This window comes from Hemiscyllium ocellatum, chromosome 2, assembly GCF_020745735.1.
Source record: "Hemiscyllium ocellatum isolate sHemOce1 chromosome 2, sHemOce1.pat.X.cur, whole genome shotgun sequence".
NCBI classification, from domain to species: Eukaryota; Metazoa; Chordata; class Chondrichthyes; order Orectolobiformes; family Hemiscylliidae; genus Hemiscyllium; species Hemiscyllium ocellatum.
This window is the reverse complement of record NC_083402.1, coordinates 133,978,617-133,992,169: the sequence shown is the minus strand read 5'-3', so window position 1 is coordinate 133,992,169 and position 13,553 is coordinate 133,978,617.

The window sequence follows — 13,553 nt, the reverse complement described above, 5'->3', positions numbered from 1 at the left end:
TGACCTCTGCGCTTTTCTAGCAACACATTTTTCAGCTCTGGAAATATTGTTGGACAAACACTTGTGTTGCCAAGGGTAGCAAACGTGTAAACACTAATAGAACTCTCTGTTCCTAAAATTAAACAAAATGTCATGAGGATTTTAGGATGGTGTGGACTTTGCAGGAAATTCGTGTGTAATTTTAATACATTAAGCATGCCTTTTTCAAACCTTTACATGAAATAATCAAAAATAAAATGGTCAGAAAAATGTCAAGTAGCCCTTGAGAAGCTGAAGTCAGTCATAATAAATGAGCCAGTGTTGGGTGTACCTGATTTTCCCAGACCTCTCAAAGTGGCAATTGATTCCAGTGACTTAGGAGTAGACACTGTCTTGTTACAGGATGATGAGTCAGCAATAGAGAATCCAATTGGAACTTCTGTAATAAATTTAATTAATACCAGAAAATGCAATCTACTGTGGACAAAGGAAATTCGGAATTGTTGTTAGTTTTTCAATAATTCAAAGTTTAAATCCAGTGCCATACAATGCCAATTTACACTGATTGTAATCCACTAACCTTCATCGAAAAGTTTAAAAATTGGAATATGGGACTAGTTAGATGGAATCTTTTGTTACAACAATTTAATATAAAAAATATTCTTAATACAGGAAAAGAGAATGTAATTGCGGATGCACTGTCCTGAATGTAAAATGTTGGTATAAATGAAATAAATAAATGTTAAGATTGCTTAGGGTTGCATAGGGAATAAGAAGAATGAATGAATTTAAATCTTGTTTTTGTCACAGAGTCATAGAATCCTACAGTTTAGAGACAGGTCAAAACTAGTCCATGCTGACCAAAATGTCTGTTCACGCTAACCGCATTTCCCTGCACCTGGCCCATGTCCTTTGTATATTCCATGTTTTGTAATGAAATGCATTTTTGAAAAGGCATTTTAAAACTGGTGGACTAAAATCAGAAAGGTAAAAACAATGACTGCAGATGCTGGAAACCAGATTCTGGATTAGTGTTGCTGGAAGAGCACAGCAGTTCAGGCAGCATCCAAGAAGCAGCGAAATTGCTTGATCAGAAAGACCTGGCTTTAAACCCAAGAATTTACAAAAACGGCTGCACTCTCTCTCCTGTAGTTGGAATCTACTGCCTGTAATAAATAATGATATCTTGTTAAGTACAAAAACCTGACCTTGCTTTCTATCAACCTCAGTCTGAAAATCAGGTAGTCTGGGCATTTTGCGTGTTTCTTTTAATATCTTTAACTTTTGTGACAGAATAATGGAGCTTCATTTACCATGTGCTACTTCAGTGACTCGTGACAATAGCATGTACAGTAAGATACTGGGTGTGCAGACTAGACTGTTACAGCCTTGTATCACCGTTAATGAGCTTGGAATAAACTCCTTCCAAACTAGCAGGGGGTATTGAGCATGGCATTTGTTCAGCCCTGCTCCATCTCCCTGTAAGGATGCAGGTTCAGGGTACCTGCTGCTGTTGTTCCCATATACTACTGCAGTCTTTTGTGTGAATAGAACATTTATTCCACCTTGCCCTCTCCCCACAATTGCCATCAATCATGAGGATGCAGGAAACCCAGGTACTCACTAATAAACCATATGTAATAGCTGAAAGATTGATACAGTCTGTCATCCACTAGAAGACAACACCTTCAAAAAAGGAGGAACAAAATGAAAAATAGAAAACAATTTTAAAAGCCCATTGACAAACATTATTCATTTGGTAATCCACAGAGGGGTTTTTTCTGTCAAGCTCTTTTTGAGGTTTTACTTTGTAAACTAAGTGTGGCATATCCCTGATGATTCATCCAAAGATAATCTAAATGTATTCAAAAAGAGCTTACTTACCAATAAGCAGGCCTTTTTCCATTATGCAGCCAAACTGGTTGGCATGTTAAAGAGAACAGCTGATTTCCATATTATGTGTTATCAGCAGATGAATAAAGCTATAATTGCTGTCAACATTTTGAACGATTGGTTGCTGCAGGTAAGATGGAAGCACTTGAGGTATCCCTGAAGACCATGTTGCTAATATTTTATCTTCATGAAAGACAACTTGTCTCCAGCATGATTGATACTTGTGTGTTGTCACTTTACTCTCCAGCAATAATTTCCACAAAATTGAAATTAACCATGGTCTTAGATTTCTGTTGCTATCCTCTCCCTGTGGCAATGTTTACTTGTTCAAAACAAGCAAACTTAGTAATGAATTAATAGCAGTTCAGATGGTATATAAGCGTAGCGTTTCTTAAAGGGAGGATACTGGCCATAGAAGAAAATATTTTGCATCTAGACGATGTTCCGAACTGCTTTATGGCCAATTAATTATTTTGGAAGAATAATCAGTCTTGTAAAATAATCAGTTGACCAGAAAGCAGTTCAGAATATTGTCTGGATGTATAATAATCTCCCTTTAAGAAACCCTATGCTCATATACCATCAGAGCTGCTATTGTAAAATATTATACACAACTACACACAGAAAGCTCACAAAAAGAACAATGTGATATGATAGACAATTAGTCTGAAGTGATATAATGTGTTAATGTTTCAAGGCTGGTATGACCCTTGTGTTTTGAAAAAGAGTCATTTCACTCTGTTTCTCTCTTCCCAGATACTCCCAGATCTGCTGAGTTTCTCTAGCATTCTCAGTTTTTGTTTCATATTTGCAGCATCTGCAGTCCTTTTCTTTAATATCACTGCATTGTGGCTAACACCCTTAATACTCCATTGTTATCTAACAGCAAAGAAAATCTTACTGAGGCAAACACATGTAACTACAAAAAGTATAATTTCATAACATAGAATTCCTGGATCGTAGTGTGTTCTATCATAGATGCTTTGCATCTTATATTGGGAAATTGAACTTTTGTTAGCACTATAGTATTGAAAAGCTGTGCAATCCTTACTTTCTTACTGCAATTACACTGTGTATTATTGAATGATGGTGATTAGGTTTGTCTTTATGTCTGTGTCCTAGCCATGACTGAGATGTGGTTGAATTGATGTTAAATATCCTGCAATAGCAGGTGGAAACATTCAAGACATTACACGATATCTAGAGCACAAAGTCCTTGTAATGTAGAATTGGAATTTATTGCAATTTACTTATCAAATCCCATTAACTCTTAAGAAGAAAATCGAAGTTTTCACCAACATCCAACAAGCATTTATCCCTCAACGAAGATCTCTAAAACCAGGTTATCTGGACATTAATTCATTACTGGTTGTGGGGAACTTGCTGTGTTAATTCTATGTTAAGTCTGACTACACTTCAAATGTATTTCATTAGTTACAATGTGTCTAGGGACAACTTAGATATGTGAAAGGGTGCTATATAAATGCAAGTTTATTCTTTCTTCAATACGACTGTACTTATTGGTTACAGAAGTAGTCAACTCGACTGCATTGCAGAATTGACAGACCAGCAGACCTCACTTCCAACCAGCTCCACTGACAACCTTATTGGCGGTCACACTGCAACATTAATCGAACCAGCTAACAATTGCATTTTTCATGCCAACAGAAGTGCATTTCTCCGGCAAATTAATTGGTATTCCAGCGCAAAAGATATAACACCAAGCCCTCTCATCAATTTGTCGACCTCCTGTTGAAAACTGAGATTTGAAAGAAAAGGCTGTATTCGAGGGAACAATTTGCTGGCTAGCACATTACAGTCCTAAAAATAGCAACTGATGAGGAAAGCAGGAAAGTATCCCCTCACTCATATTTTGCTGTTGCAGCCTCTCCTCACAGCTTCTTGCATTACCTAGCAGATTTTTTGCAGCAAGCAGGCTGTGGTTTGCACAAAGCTTCAATGAAAATGTGACCTGAGAAATGCACATGCATTTTACACTGAGCGTATTTTCTAGCCTGAATATGCTGCAGCCAACCTAGTTGACAGAAAGTGAAATTGCAGGGATGAGATTGATTTATGTCACGCTTAAAAATAACAATTTGTATTTATGCACTGCCTTCCATGGAATAAAAATAACCCCAAGGCACTTTGCTGGAGTTCTATAAAGCAAGATTTGACTCCAAGCCTCAGATGACATTAGAGCAGATGACCAAAAGCCTAGCCAATGAAATAATTTTTAAGGTATGTCTTCATTGGAGAAACAAGCTGAGAGGTTTAAGGAGGGAGTTCTAGAGCTCTGTCTCACCAACAGAACAGACTCAGCAAAGGTGGTAGTACATGTATACACAGTGGGGATGGGGTTGACCCTCAACATTGACTTTTGACCCTATGAAATCTAATAGCATCAGGTCAAACAAGGACAAAGAAACTCCTTGTTGATGATTAAGTACTGCCACCTCCTCTCCCCAGGGATTAATCAGTTCTCCATCAGGTTGAATGCCATTTGTTTGTAGGATTGGGTAGGGATTTTCAATGTCCATTATCAAGAGTAGCAGAGCAACTGACTGAATGCTAAAGATACAGCTGCTGGAATGGGTCTCTGGCAGGTGATGAGGGAACTAACAAGTGAATCATAGAATCACTACATTTGGCCCATCGAGCACACACTAACCCTCCAAAAAGCAACCCATCCAGACCTAGCCCTCTGTGCTGTCCCTGTAACCCTGCATTTTCCATGGCTAATCCAGCTAGCATGCACACTCCTGGACACCACAGGCAATTTAACATGGCCAATCCGCCTTAACCTGCGCATGTTTGACCTATGGGAGGAAACCAGAGCACCTGGAGGAAATCCATGCAGACATGGGGAGAATATGCAAACTTCACACAGACAGTCACCCGAGGATAGAATTGAGCCCAGTTCCCTGGCGCCGTGAGGCAACAGTGTTAACCACTGAGCAACTGTGCCACCCAGTGGGAAAAAAAACATATTTGACCTCAGCTTCAACCTCAACCCTCTACCTGCAGCAGATGCATCTATCTATCAAGTATTGGTTACAGTGGCCATCAAACAGTCCTCGTGGATATTAAATCCCACCTTTACATTATAGATAACCCTTATTAGTAACTCAACACGAGGCATCCATGAGGTGCTATGGACTATCAACAACAGCAGAATCATCCTCAAACACAATCTATAATTGCATGGCCCAGCATATCCCCCGCTTCGCATCATTATCAGGCTAGGGAAACAACCCTGGGTCAATGAATATTACAGGTCAGTATGCCAGGACCAGCACAAGGTATACCTAAAACTAAAGTGTCAGCCTGATGAAGCTTCAACAGAGGACTATTTGCAAGCTAAACAGTGTAAGCAGCCTGCGATACACTGAGCTGGTTCTGTGGGAGCTTGACCCCATCCCTTCATGCTACTCCTATTGTTCGCACTTTAAAAAAAAAACCAAGGCCTCACTAGCTGTTTACTTCATTGGCTTGGAATAGACCACTCAGTACCTCTGTCTCAACCTCTCTTCATTAAAAAACTAGGACAAAATACACTTCTTAAAACCAACGTATCATCACACTTCCCAATCCATTTATATCCTCTTGTAATCTAAGCTTCTCCTTAATGACAACCACATGGCCAATCTTCATATCATTCTCAAACTTACTATCCCTCACATTCTCATCTATATCATTTATATATATCATGAACTATAACAGACCCAGCGCTGAACCCTGTGTTATGCCACTGCACATTGAACTGCAGTCACACTAATAGCTTTCTACATCACTCTCTGTCTTCAGCTACTGAGCCAATCTTGGATCCATCTTGCTAAATTACCCTTAATCCAAGTGTTTTTACCTTCTTTATCAGTGAAATCGTATAAAAGACTTTGCAGAAATCTATATAAGTCACAACAACTGCACTAGCCTCATCGAGTTGCTTAGTCACCTCCTTGAAAATCTAACCAGGCTATTTAGATTTGAGGAAAAGTGTGGCGCTGGAAAGCACAGCAGCTCAGGAAGCATCCAAAGAGCAGGAGGATCAGGCATAAGCTCTTCATCTGGAATGTGGGGGGTGTGGGGGGTGGGGGTCAGAGGGGGCTGAGAGATAAATAAGAGGGGAGTGTGGGGCTGGGAGGAAGTAGATGGGAAGGGGTTAAATGGATGCAGGTTGGGGGGGGGGGTAGGACAGTTCAAGAAGGCAGTGCCCAATTGAAGGGTTGAATCTGAAATGAGATGGGGGGGAAGGGAGATGAGGAAACTGGTGAAATTGACTTTGATGCCGTTTGGTTGGAGGGTCCCAAGGTGGAAGATGAGGTGTTCTTCCTAGGATTTGATGATGGAGGAGACGAGGGACTTGCATGTGTCCGTTGTTCTCGATGTGATCTGCTCTACACCAGGGACACAGGATGCCAACTCACAGAACATTTTGGAGAACATCTCTGGGACACAAGCACTAAACAACCTCACTATTCTATGGCCAACCACTTCACCTCCCCCTCCCACTCTACCAAGTCCTGGGCCTCCTCCACTGCTAAGCCCTAGCCACCTGATGTCTGGAGGAAGAACACCTCATCTTTCGCCTTGGGACCCTCCAGTCACACAGCATCAATGTTGATTTCACCAGTTTCCTCATCTCTCTTCCCTCCAACTCATCCCAGATCCAACCCTCCGTCTCGGAACTGTTCTCTAGAATTGTCCTACTTGTCCATCTTCCTTCCCACCTATCTGCTCCACCCTCCGCTTTGACCTACTACCATCACCTCCCATCTTTATCTACCTATCGCCTTTCCAGCTACCTTCCCCACAGACCTAACCCCTTCCTATTTGCCTCTCAAGCCCCTTCTGCCACCCCCCTTCCTGATGAAGGTCTAATGCTTGAAACTAGGAGAAAGTGAGGACTGCAGATTCTGGAGATCAGAGTCAAAACGTGAGGTCCTGGAAAAGCACAGCAGGTCAGGCAGCATCTGAGGAACAGTAACTCTTCATTCCAGATGAAGAGCGCATGCTCAAAATGTCGATTCTCCTGCTCCTCGGATGCTGCCTTATAGGCTGTGTTTTTCCAGCACCACATTTTTTGACCCTTATGTCCGAAACGTCAGTTCTCTTGTTCCTCAGATGCTGCCTAATCTGCTGTGCTTTTCCAGCTCCACACTTTTCGACTCTAATTTCCAGCATCTGCAGTCCTCACTTTCTCCTATTTAGGTACAATCCCCTTCTAATAATGCCATGATGACTATCCTGATTAAACTTTGCCTCTGTAAATGGAGATTAATGACATCCTTCACTATTTTTTCCAATAGTTCTCTGACGACTGATGTGAGATTCACTGGTCTGTAATTCTCTGCTTTATCTCTACCATCCTTCTTGAAAAGTGGAGCCACATTAGCTGTCCTCCAGTCCTCTAGCACCTCTCCTGTGGCCAGAGAGAAATTAAAAATTTCGGTTAGAACCTCTGTGATTTCAGCCATCAACACCCGTGGCATCATGGGCAGAATTCTTCTGGACCTGGGTATTTGCCCACTTTTATACCAGCCAATGTTTCCTCACTCCTCATGTTAACTTGCTCAAGAATGTCACAGTCCACTCTCCCTAATTCTGTACCTCGATCCTGCTTCTCCAAATTGAAGACATATACGAAGTACTTGTTTAACACTCTATTAATATCCTTCCGCTTTTGCATGAACAACATGCAGGCACTGATACACTTCCTGAACAGACATGTATAAAGTTGTGAGGGACATAGACAGGGAGAAATATTTCCTTTAGTTAAGGTGTCAATAACTGATGGGGCCTATTTTAAGGTAAGGACCAGGAGGTTTAGAGGGGATTTGAGGAAAAATGTTTTCTCTCAGAGGGCTAAGGGTAACTGGAACTCACTGCCTAAAAGTGGCAGAGGCAAGAACCCTCACGACATTTATGAGCTGTTTAGATGAGCACTTGAAATGCCTTGGCATACAGCACTATAGGTCCGGTGTTGGAAAATGCAATGAGAACAGACAAATGTTTGATTACTGGTGGAGACATGATGGTGTGAAGGCCCTCTTTCTGAAAATCTAAATTCTATGAACTCCATTGCTCTGGGATTTTCCAGTCAGGAGAAAAAAAATTAAGTTCCTGCAACTGACTTCTGTCTCCTTTCACCACTCTGACGCTATTGGTCTTCAAAATCAGGAATCAGGCCCTTCGGCCCAACAATTCTACACCGACCATCCCCCATAACTCTATTTTTAACTCTGACTAATGCACCTAACCTACACATCCCCGAACCCAATGGGCAATTTAGCATGGCCAATTCACCTAACCTGCACATATTTGAACTGTGGGATGAAACCAGAACAGTCAGAGGAAACCCACACAGACACAGGGAGAATGTGCAAATTCCACAGTCACCCGAGGCTGGATTTGAACCGAGGTCCCTGGTGCTGTGAAGCAGCAGTGCTAACCACTGAGCCACCGTGCCACCCTAAACACCATTCTGCCATGTCTTCTATCTATCTGAAATGTATTTGTCCTCACTTTGTCTGAGAAGAACTGTCCACCCTTGGTTAGTAAAACTGTCCAAATGTTGATTCTGATTTCAAGTCATGGTATACCGTAGCAATATTGTACCACTTGGGATCATTTTACTGGACGAGATTGGTTGAATGTCTCCTCAAGAAAGTCTAAGAGCTTTGCCCTACCTTCCTCCTCTTAATGAAAGATCAGTCATGATGAGCAAGACACAAGGGTTATGTTTACAATGACTGAATCAAAATGTCCACATCTCTCAATGCACCAATAAGTAACCTTCTGGCAAATAAGTTACAACACACTTGCAGAGCAATTTCCCAATCCCATACTTGCTTCACCATTCAATTCCCTGCATCGTTGAAAGCCTTCAGTTTCATTTTCTTGACAGAGTCATTAAACCAGCTTCTCAGTCCTGTGGTATCTTCCAAGAAGAAGCTATGAATGGTTCCTTACCATTTTCCTTCGACTCTGTAAGATCCTTGTTGAAAGGTGTTAATATAAATTGGCCAGATATGATAAAACTAATTTCACTCTAAAGAATGATCAAGACAAGTAACCGTATTAGAAAGGTGTCTTTGCCATTATTCACACCTTTTCAATCATGTTCCTTTCTTGTTTTATCCAAATTGACGTAACCAGCAATTGCTTGACACTTTCTGCTCAAAGCAGTTCTCTCGTACTGGGCATGGTCCATCTTTGTATCACTCACTATTTGACAATTACATGTATCAGACCTCTCTTTGACTTAAGTTGCAACTGCCAGCTGTTCAAAAACTTGATCACATGCTGTCTGAGAGTAGTCATACTTTTTGTTATCTCTGGGAATCAAGTCATCCTGCTGTCATTCTGCATTGATATCAGGATGACTTTCTTTCCAGCTATACATTTCCATTCAATATGTTGAAAAATAGCCAGTATAGTTGATTTAATCAGAAGTAAAGAACCATGACTGTATGGAATGAACATTTGAAAGGTGCATGTCTTAGCTATTCACCATATTGTTGTAGCTGTTTAAGAACTGAACAGTCATATTGCTTTTTCCATTCTAAAAAGGAGATGTGGCAACTAGTGGTTACAGAACATAATTATAGAGTCTTACAGCATGGAAACAGATCTTTCGGTCCAATCAGTCTATGCTGAATTTAATTCCAAACTAGACTAGTCCCACCTGCCTGTCCCTGGCCAATATCCCTGCAAACCTTCCCTCTTCATGTACTTATCCAGGTGTCTTTCAAAAGTTGTAATTGGCCATAGGAAGCTCATTCCACATGCAAACCACCCTCTGTGTAAAAAAATTGCCCCCGTGTCTTTTTTAAATCTCTCTCGCCCCACCTTAAAAATACATCCTCAAGTCTCGAAATCCCCCATCCTAGGGAAAAGACACCTACCATTAACCCCATCTATGTCCCTCATGAGTTTATCAACTTCTATACGGTCACCTCTCAACGTCCTATGTTCCAGTGAAAAAAAAATCCCAGCCTTCCTTTATAACTCAAACCCTCCATTCCCAGCAACATGCAGACATCTTGAAGTTTGTCATCAAAATCAACTATTAGATTGTGAGTTGGGTCTTTCCAATCATTTGATATGGTGTCTGGGTAAGCCTGCCACTTAATCTCTGCAGAGCCTCACACATAGTCTTGTGAGTTCTCACACTCTGGTTGTAACAATAGTCATTAAGAACACATAGACAGTTTAAATTCAGTCAGCATGTCTTGAAACTTGGGTTGGCCAATCTTTTCCCAATGCCAGCTATAAATTCCATTGCAGTGTGAATGCCCCCATGTGAAAAATAAGTCTCTGCATGAAATAGCGTACCTCCCAAAAGTGTCCTGTACAAATATTACAGCAATCTTGCCCTATCCTAACTTGTTCACAATAACACTGCATCATTACAAGATTGTGTTCATTGCACTGAGCTCTTCTGGGTTGGCATTCATGACTGAGAGGTAGACGATCACTTTACTTTCATGTGATTTCTGAATAGTTTAGAACAATATTTTCCATGAGATGTTCACCTTTTTTTTTAAGATGGGAACATTCATTTTTGGAATAAATTATCTTAAATGAATAAATACAATTCTTGAGACTCTGATCACAGGTTTATTAAGGTAAATATAGATTTAGATTTTATTGTCACATGCACTCGAGTATAGGAATACATCAGGACAATACAAAGTTGCCATTCTGTGGCACCATCTTGGTTACAAAATCAGAACCTTTACAAAATGGCAGAAATAAAAGAAAGCCAAAAGGTAACAAAAACACTCACATCTTAAAGTCTATAAAGTCTTGTTTCCACAAAGGTGTTTGGAACCACCGAAGCAGGCACCCAGACCTAGTCACGGTCTGAGGTCTCGGTCAGCCTGTGAGACTCGCATTGATCACCGGGAGGAGCCATATTCTTGCTGTCGCTAACATTACCACCGCCTCCAATCGCTGGAGGAGCCGTATTCACCCCACTGCTAGCCCCATACGCTGGGAGGAGCTGTGTCCTTGGTGCGGTGTCCAATCGCTGGGAGGAACTGCGTCTGCCGCTGCCTCTGACTGCTGGGAAGTTGCTGCTATTCTATGCACGGCCCACTCTTGTTGCTGATGTTGCACTGTCTCCGGTTGACAAAAGGAGCTTGGGAGGCACTGTATCTACCACAACAGCCTCCAATTGTGAAGAGCAACCACATTTACTGCAACCGCCTCTGATCCCTTTGATGAACCACAACTGCTGCCTCAATTGCTAGGAGGAACTGCGTCAGCTGTCGCCACCACCTTAGACTGCCAGGAGACTGCCGCCATTCCACACATGGCTCACTATTGTTGCTGTGCTGAAGCTGCTGATTAACCCACTGCAAAAGGCTTGAAATGGAAGATAAATGAAAGAAAAAAACCAAAAGCAGACGGAAGCGGGGCGACCCCTGGACTTAAGGGTCCACACGCAGCCCTGTTGGCTCCATCGCCATAACTGGTAATGCCAATACCAAAAAAGATAGGAATATATCAGCATTTATTGCTGTTTCTACATTTCAACCATTTTTGACTATGAAGTACATTGAAATGTTGTGGAAGTTGTAAAGGTGCTATATAAATGCAACTTTACTTATTTCATTCTAATCACCAAAAAGTTCAAACTTTCTATATAAAATAAAACATAAATAAAATGGACTTATGTTCACAGATCTAAAACCCTGAATTAACTTGCTAATTAAGGCACATTAAGTGGTCATTTCTCAGAAAAACAGAATCAAAATGTTCCAGATGCCGGCATCTGAAAAAAGCAGAAAGTTATGTAGGAATTCAGCGGGTCTGCTAGCATCTGTGGAGAGGTAAATAAAGTTATTATTTTGAGTTGGATTATATTGAACTTGAAATGTTAACTTTGGCTCTCTCTCACCAATTGCTGTCAGACTTGTTGAGTTTCTCCAGCTGTTTCTGCTTTTGTCATTTGTCACAATCTTTTGCTTGTCAGATTTTCCAACATTTGGGTGAGAGATTCTTATTCTGACTCTTTTAGCAGGTCACAAAAGGTCGCTTCCTCCCTCTCTTTGTGGGGGTTAGCCAGGGCACGTCAATACCTGTATCTGACCCATATCGCTTATCTAATCTTTTGTTTAATTGCTATTTGTGAAGTCTTGCTATATGCAAACTGCCTGTAATGTTTATTCACACTGCAAATGTTTGCAGTTACAAGAGCCAGTGAAGTGCTTTGGGATGACATAAAATTGCAAACTCCTTGTCGATAACTCAGCATCATTTAAATTTGCAAGTTACAATGTACCAGCTGAAATATATTTAACCAGGACCAGAAATCACTTGAGTGGCTGATTAGCTATTTCGGTGAGATGGCCAGCATGTGGCTTCCAATAATGACAACAACACATATTTGAATCAAGTTTGCCTCTTCACTTTGCCCCTGAGAGTGGAAGGCACTGGGAAAAATAATCACCAAGAAAATGGCTTGAGATTAAGCATCAATGTACAACAGGGCAAGGGCCAGGCTTCAGGCAGACTGATGGAAGGGTCTACATAGAATAGCATAGCACAGGAACAGGTCCTTTGGCCCAACATGTCTGTGTGAACCATGATGTCATTCTAAATTAATCCCATCTGCCTGCACATGGTCCATATCCCTCTATTCCCTGCCTGTTAATGCCTCTTAAATATTGTTATTATATCCACTCCTAACACCTTATTTCCCTGGCAGCACATTCCAGGCATCTATTACCATCTGTGCTCACACATCTCCTTTAATCTTTTCCACTCTCACTGTAAACCTATGCCCAGTTTTGACATTGCCATCCTGTGAAAAAGACTCCAACTATCCACCCTGTTCATGCCTCTCATAATTCCATTTCCTTCTAACAGGTTGCCCCTTCGCCTCTAATGTTCAAGTAAAATCAGCCTACATTCGTTCAACCGCTCCTTATAGCTAACACACTCCATCCAGGCTACATCCTGGTAACTCTCTTTTGCATCTTCTCCAAAGCCTCCACATCCTTCCTATGATGTGGGGGCCAGACTGCACACAATACTCCAAACGTGGCCTAACTCAAGCTTTAGACATCCGTAACAAGATTTGCTAACTTTTATTCTCAATGCCTGACAATTGAAGGCAAGCATGCCATATGCTTTCTTTAGCACCTTATCCACTTGTGTGACCACTTTCAGGGAGCTCTGGACTTGCATCCCATGATTCCTCTGTATATCAAAGCTCCTAAGCACCCTGCCATTTACTGTACAGTTTCCTCTTGCATTTGACCTCCCAAATGCATCACCTCACACTTGTTCAGATTCAACTTCACCTGCCATTTCTCTGCCCAACTTTTCAACTGATCTTATCCTGCTGCATACTTTGACAACCTTCCTCATGATCCCAACTCCAACAATTTTATGTCGCCTGCAAACTGAATCAGATCCACCTACATTTTCAACTAAATCATTTTGACGTGTTCCAAATAACAGTGCTCCTAGTACTGATCCTTGTTGGACACCACTGGTGAGGTTCTGGAATTGATCCCACTGATATCTTTGGCCAGTGCAAATTATGATCCTAATCCATGTTGGATTTACGTCTTCTCACTTCCTTTTGCTAACATCTCTCCACTCCAAACCTAAATACATTCTGCTCCCAGATTACATCATCCATGTGGCACTCTATTTATATCCCA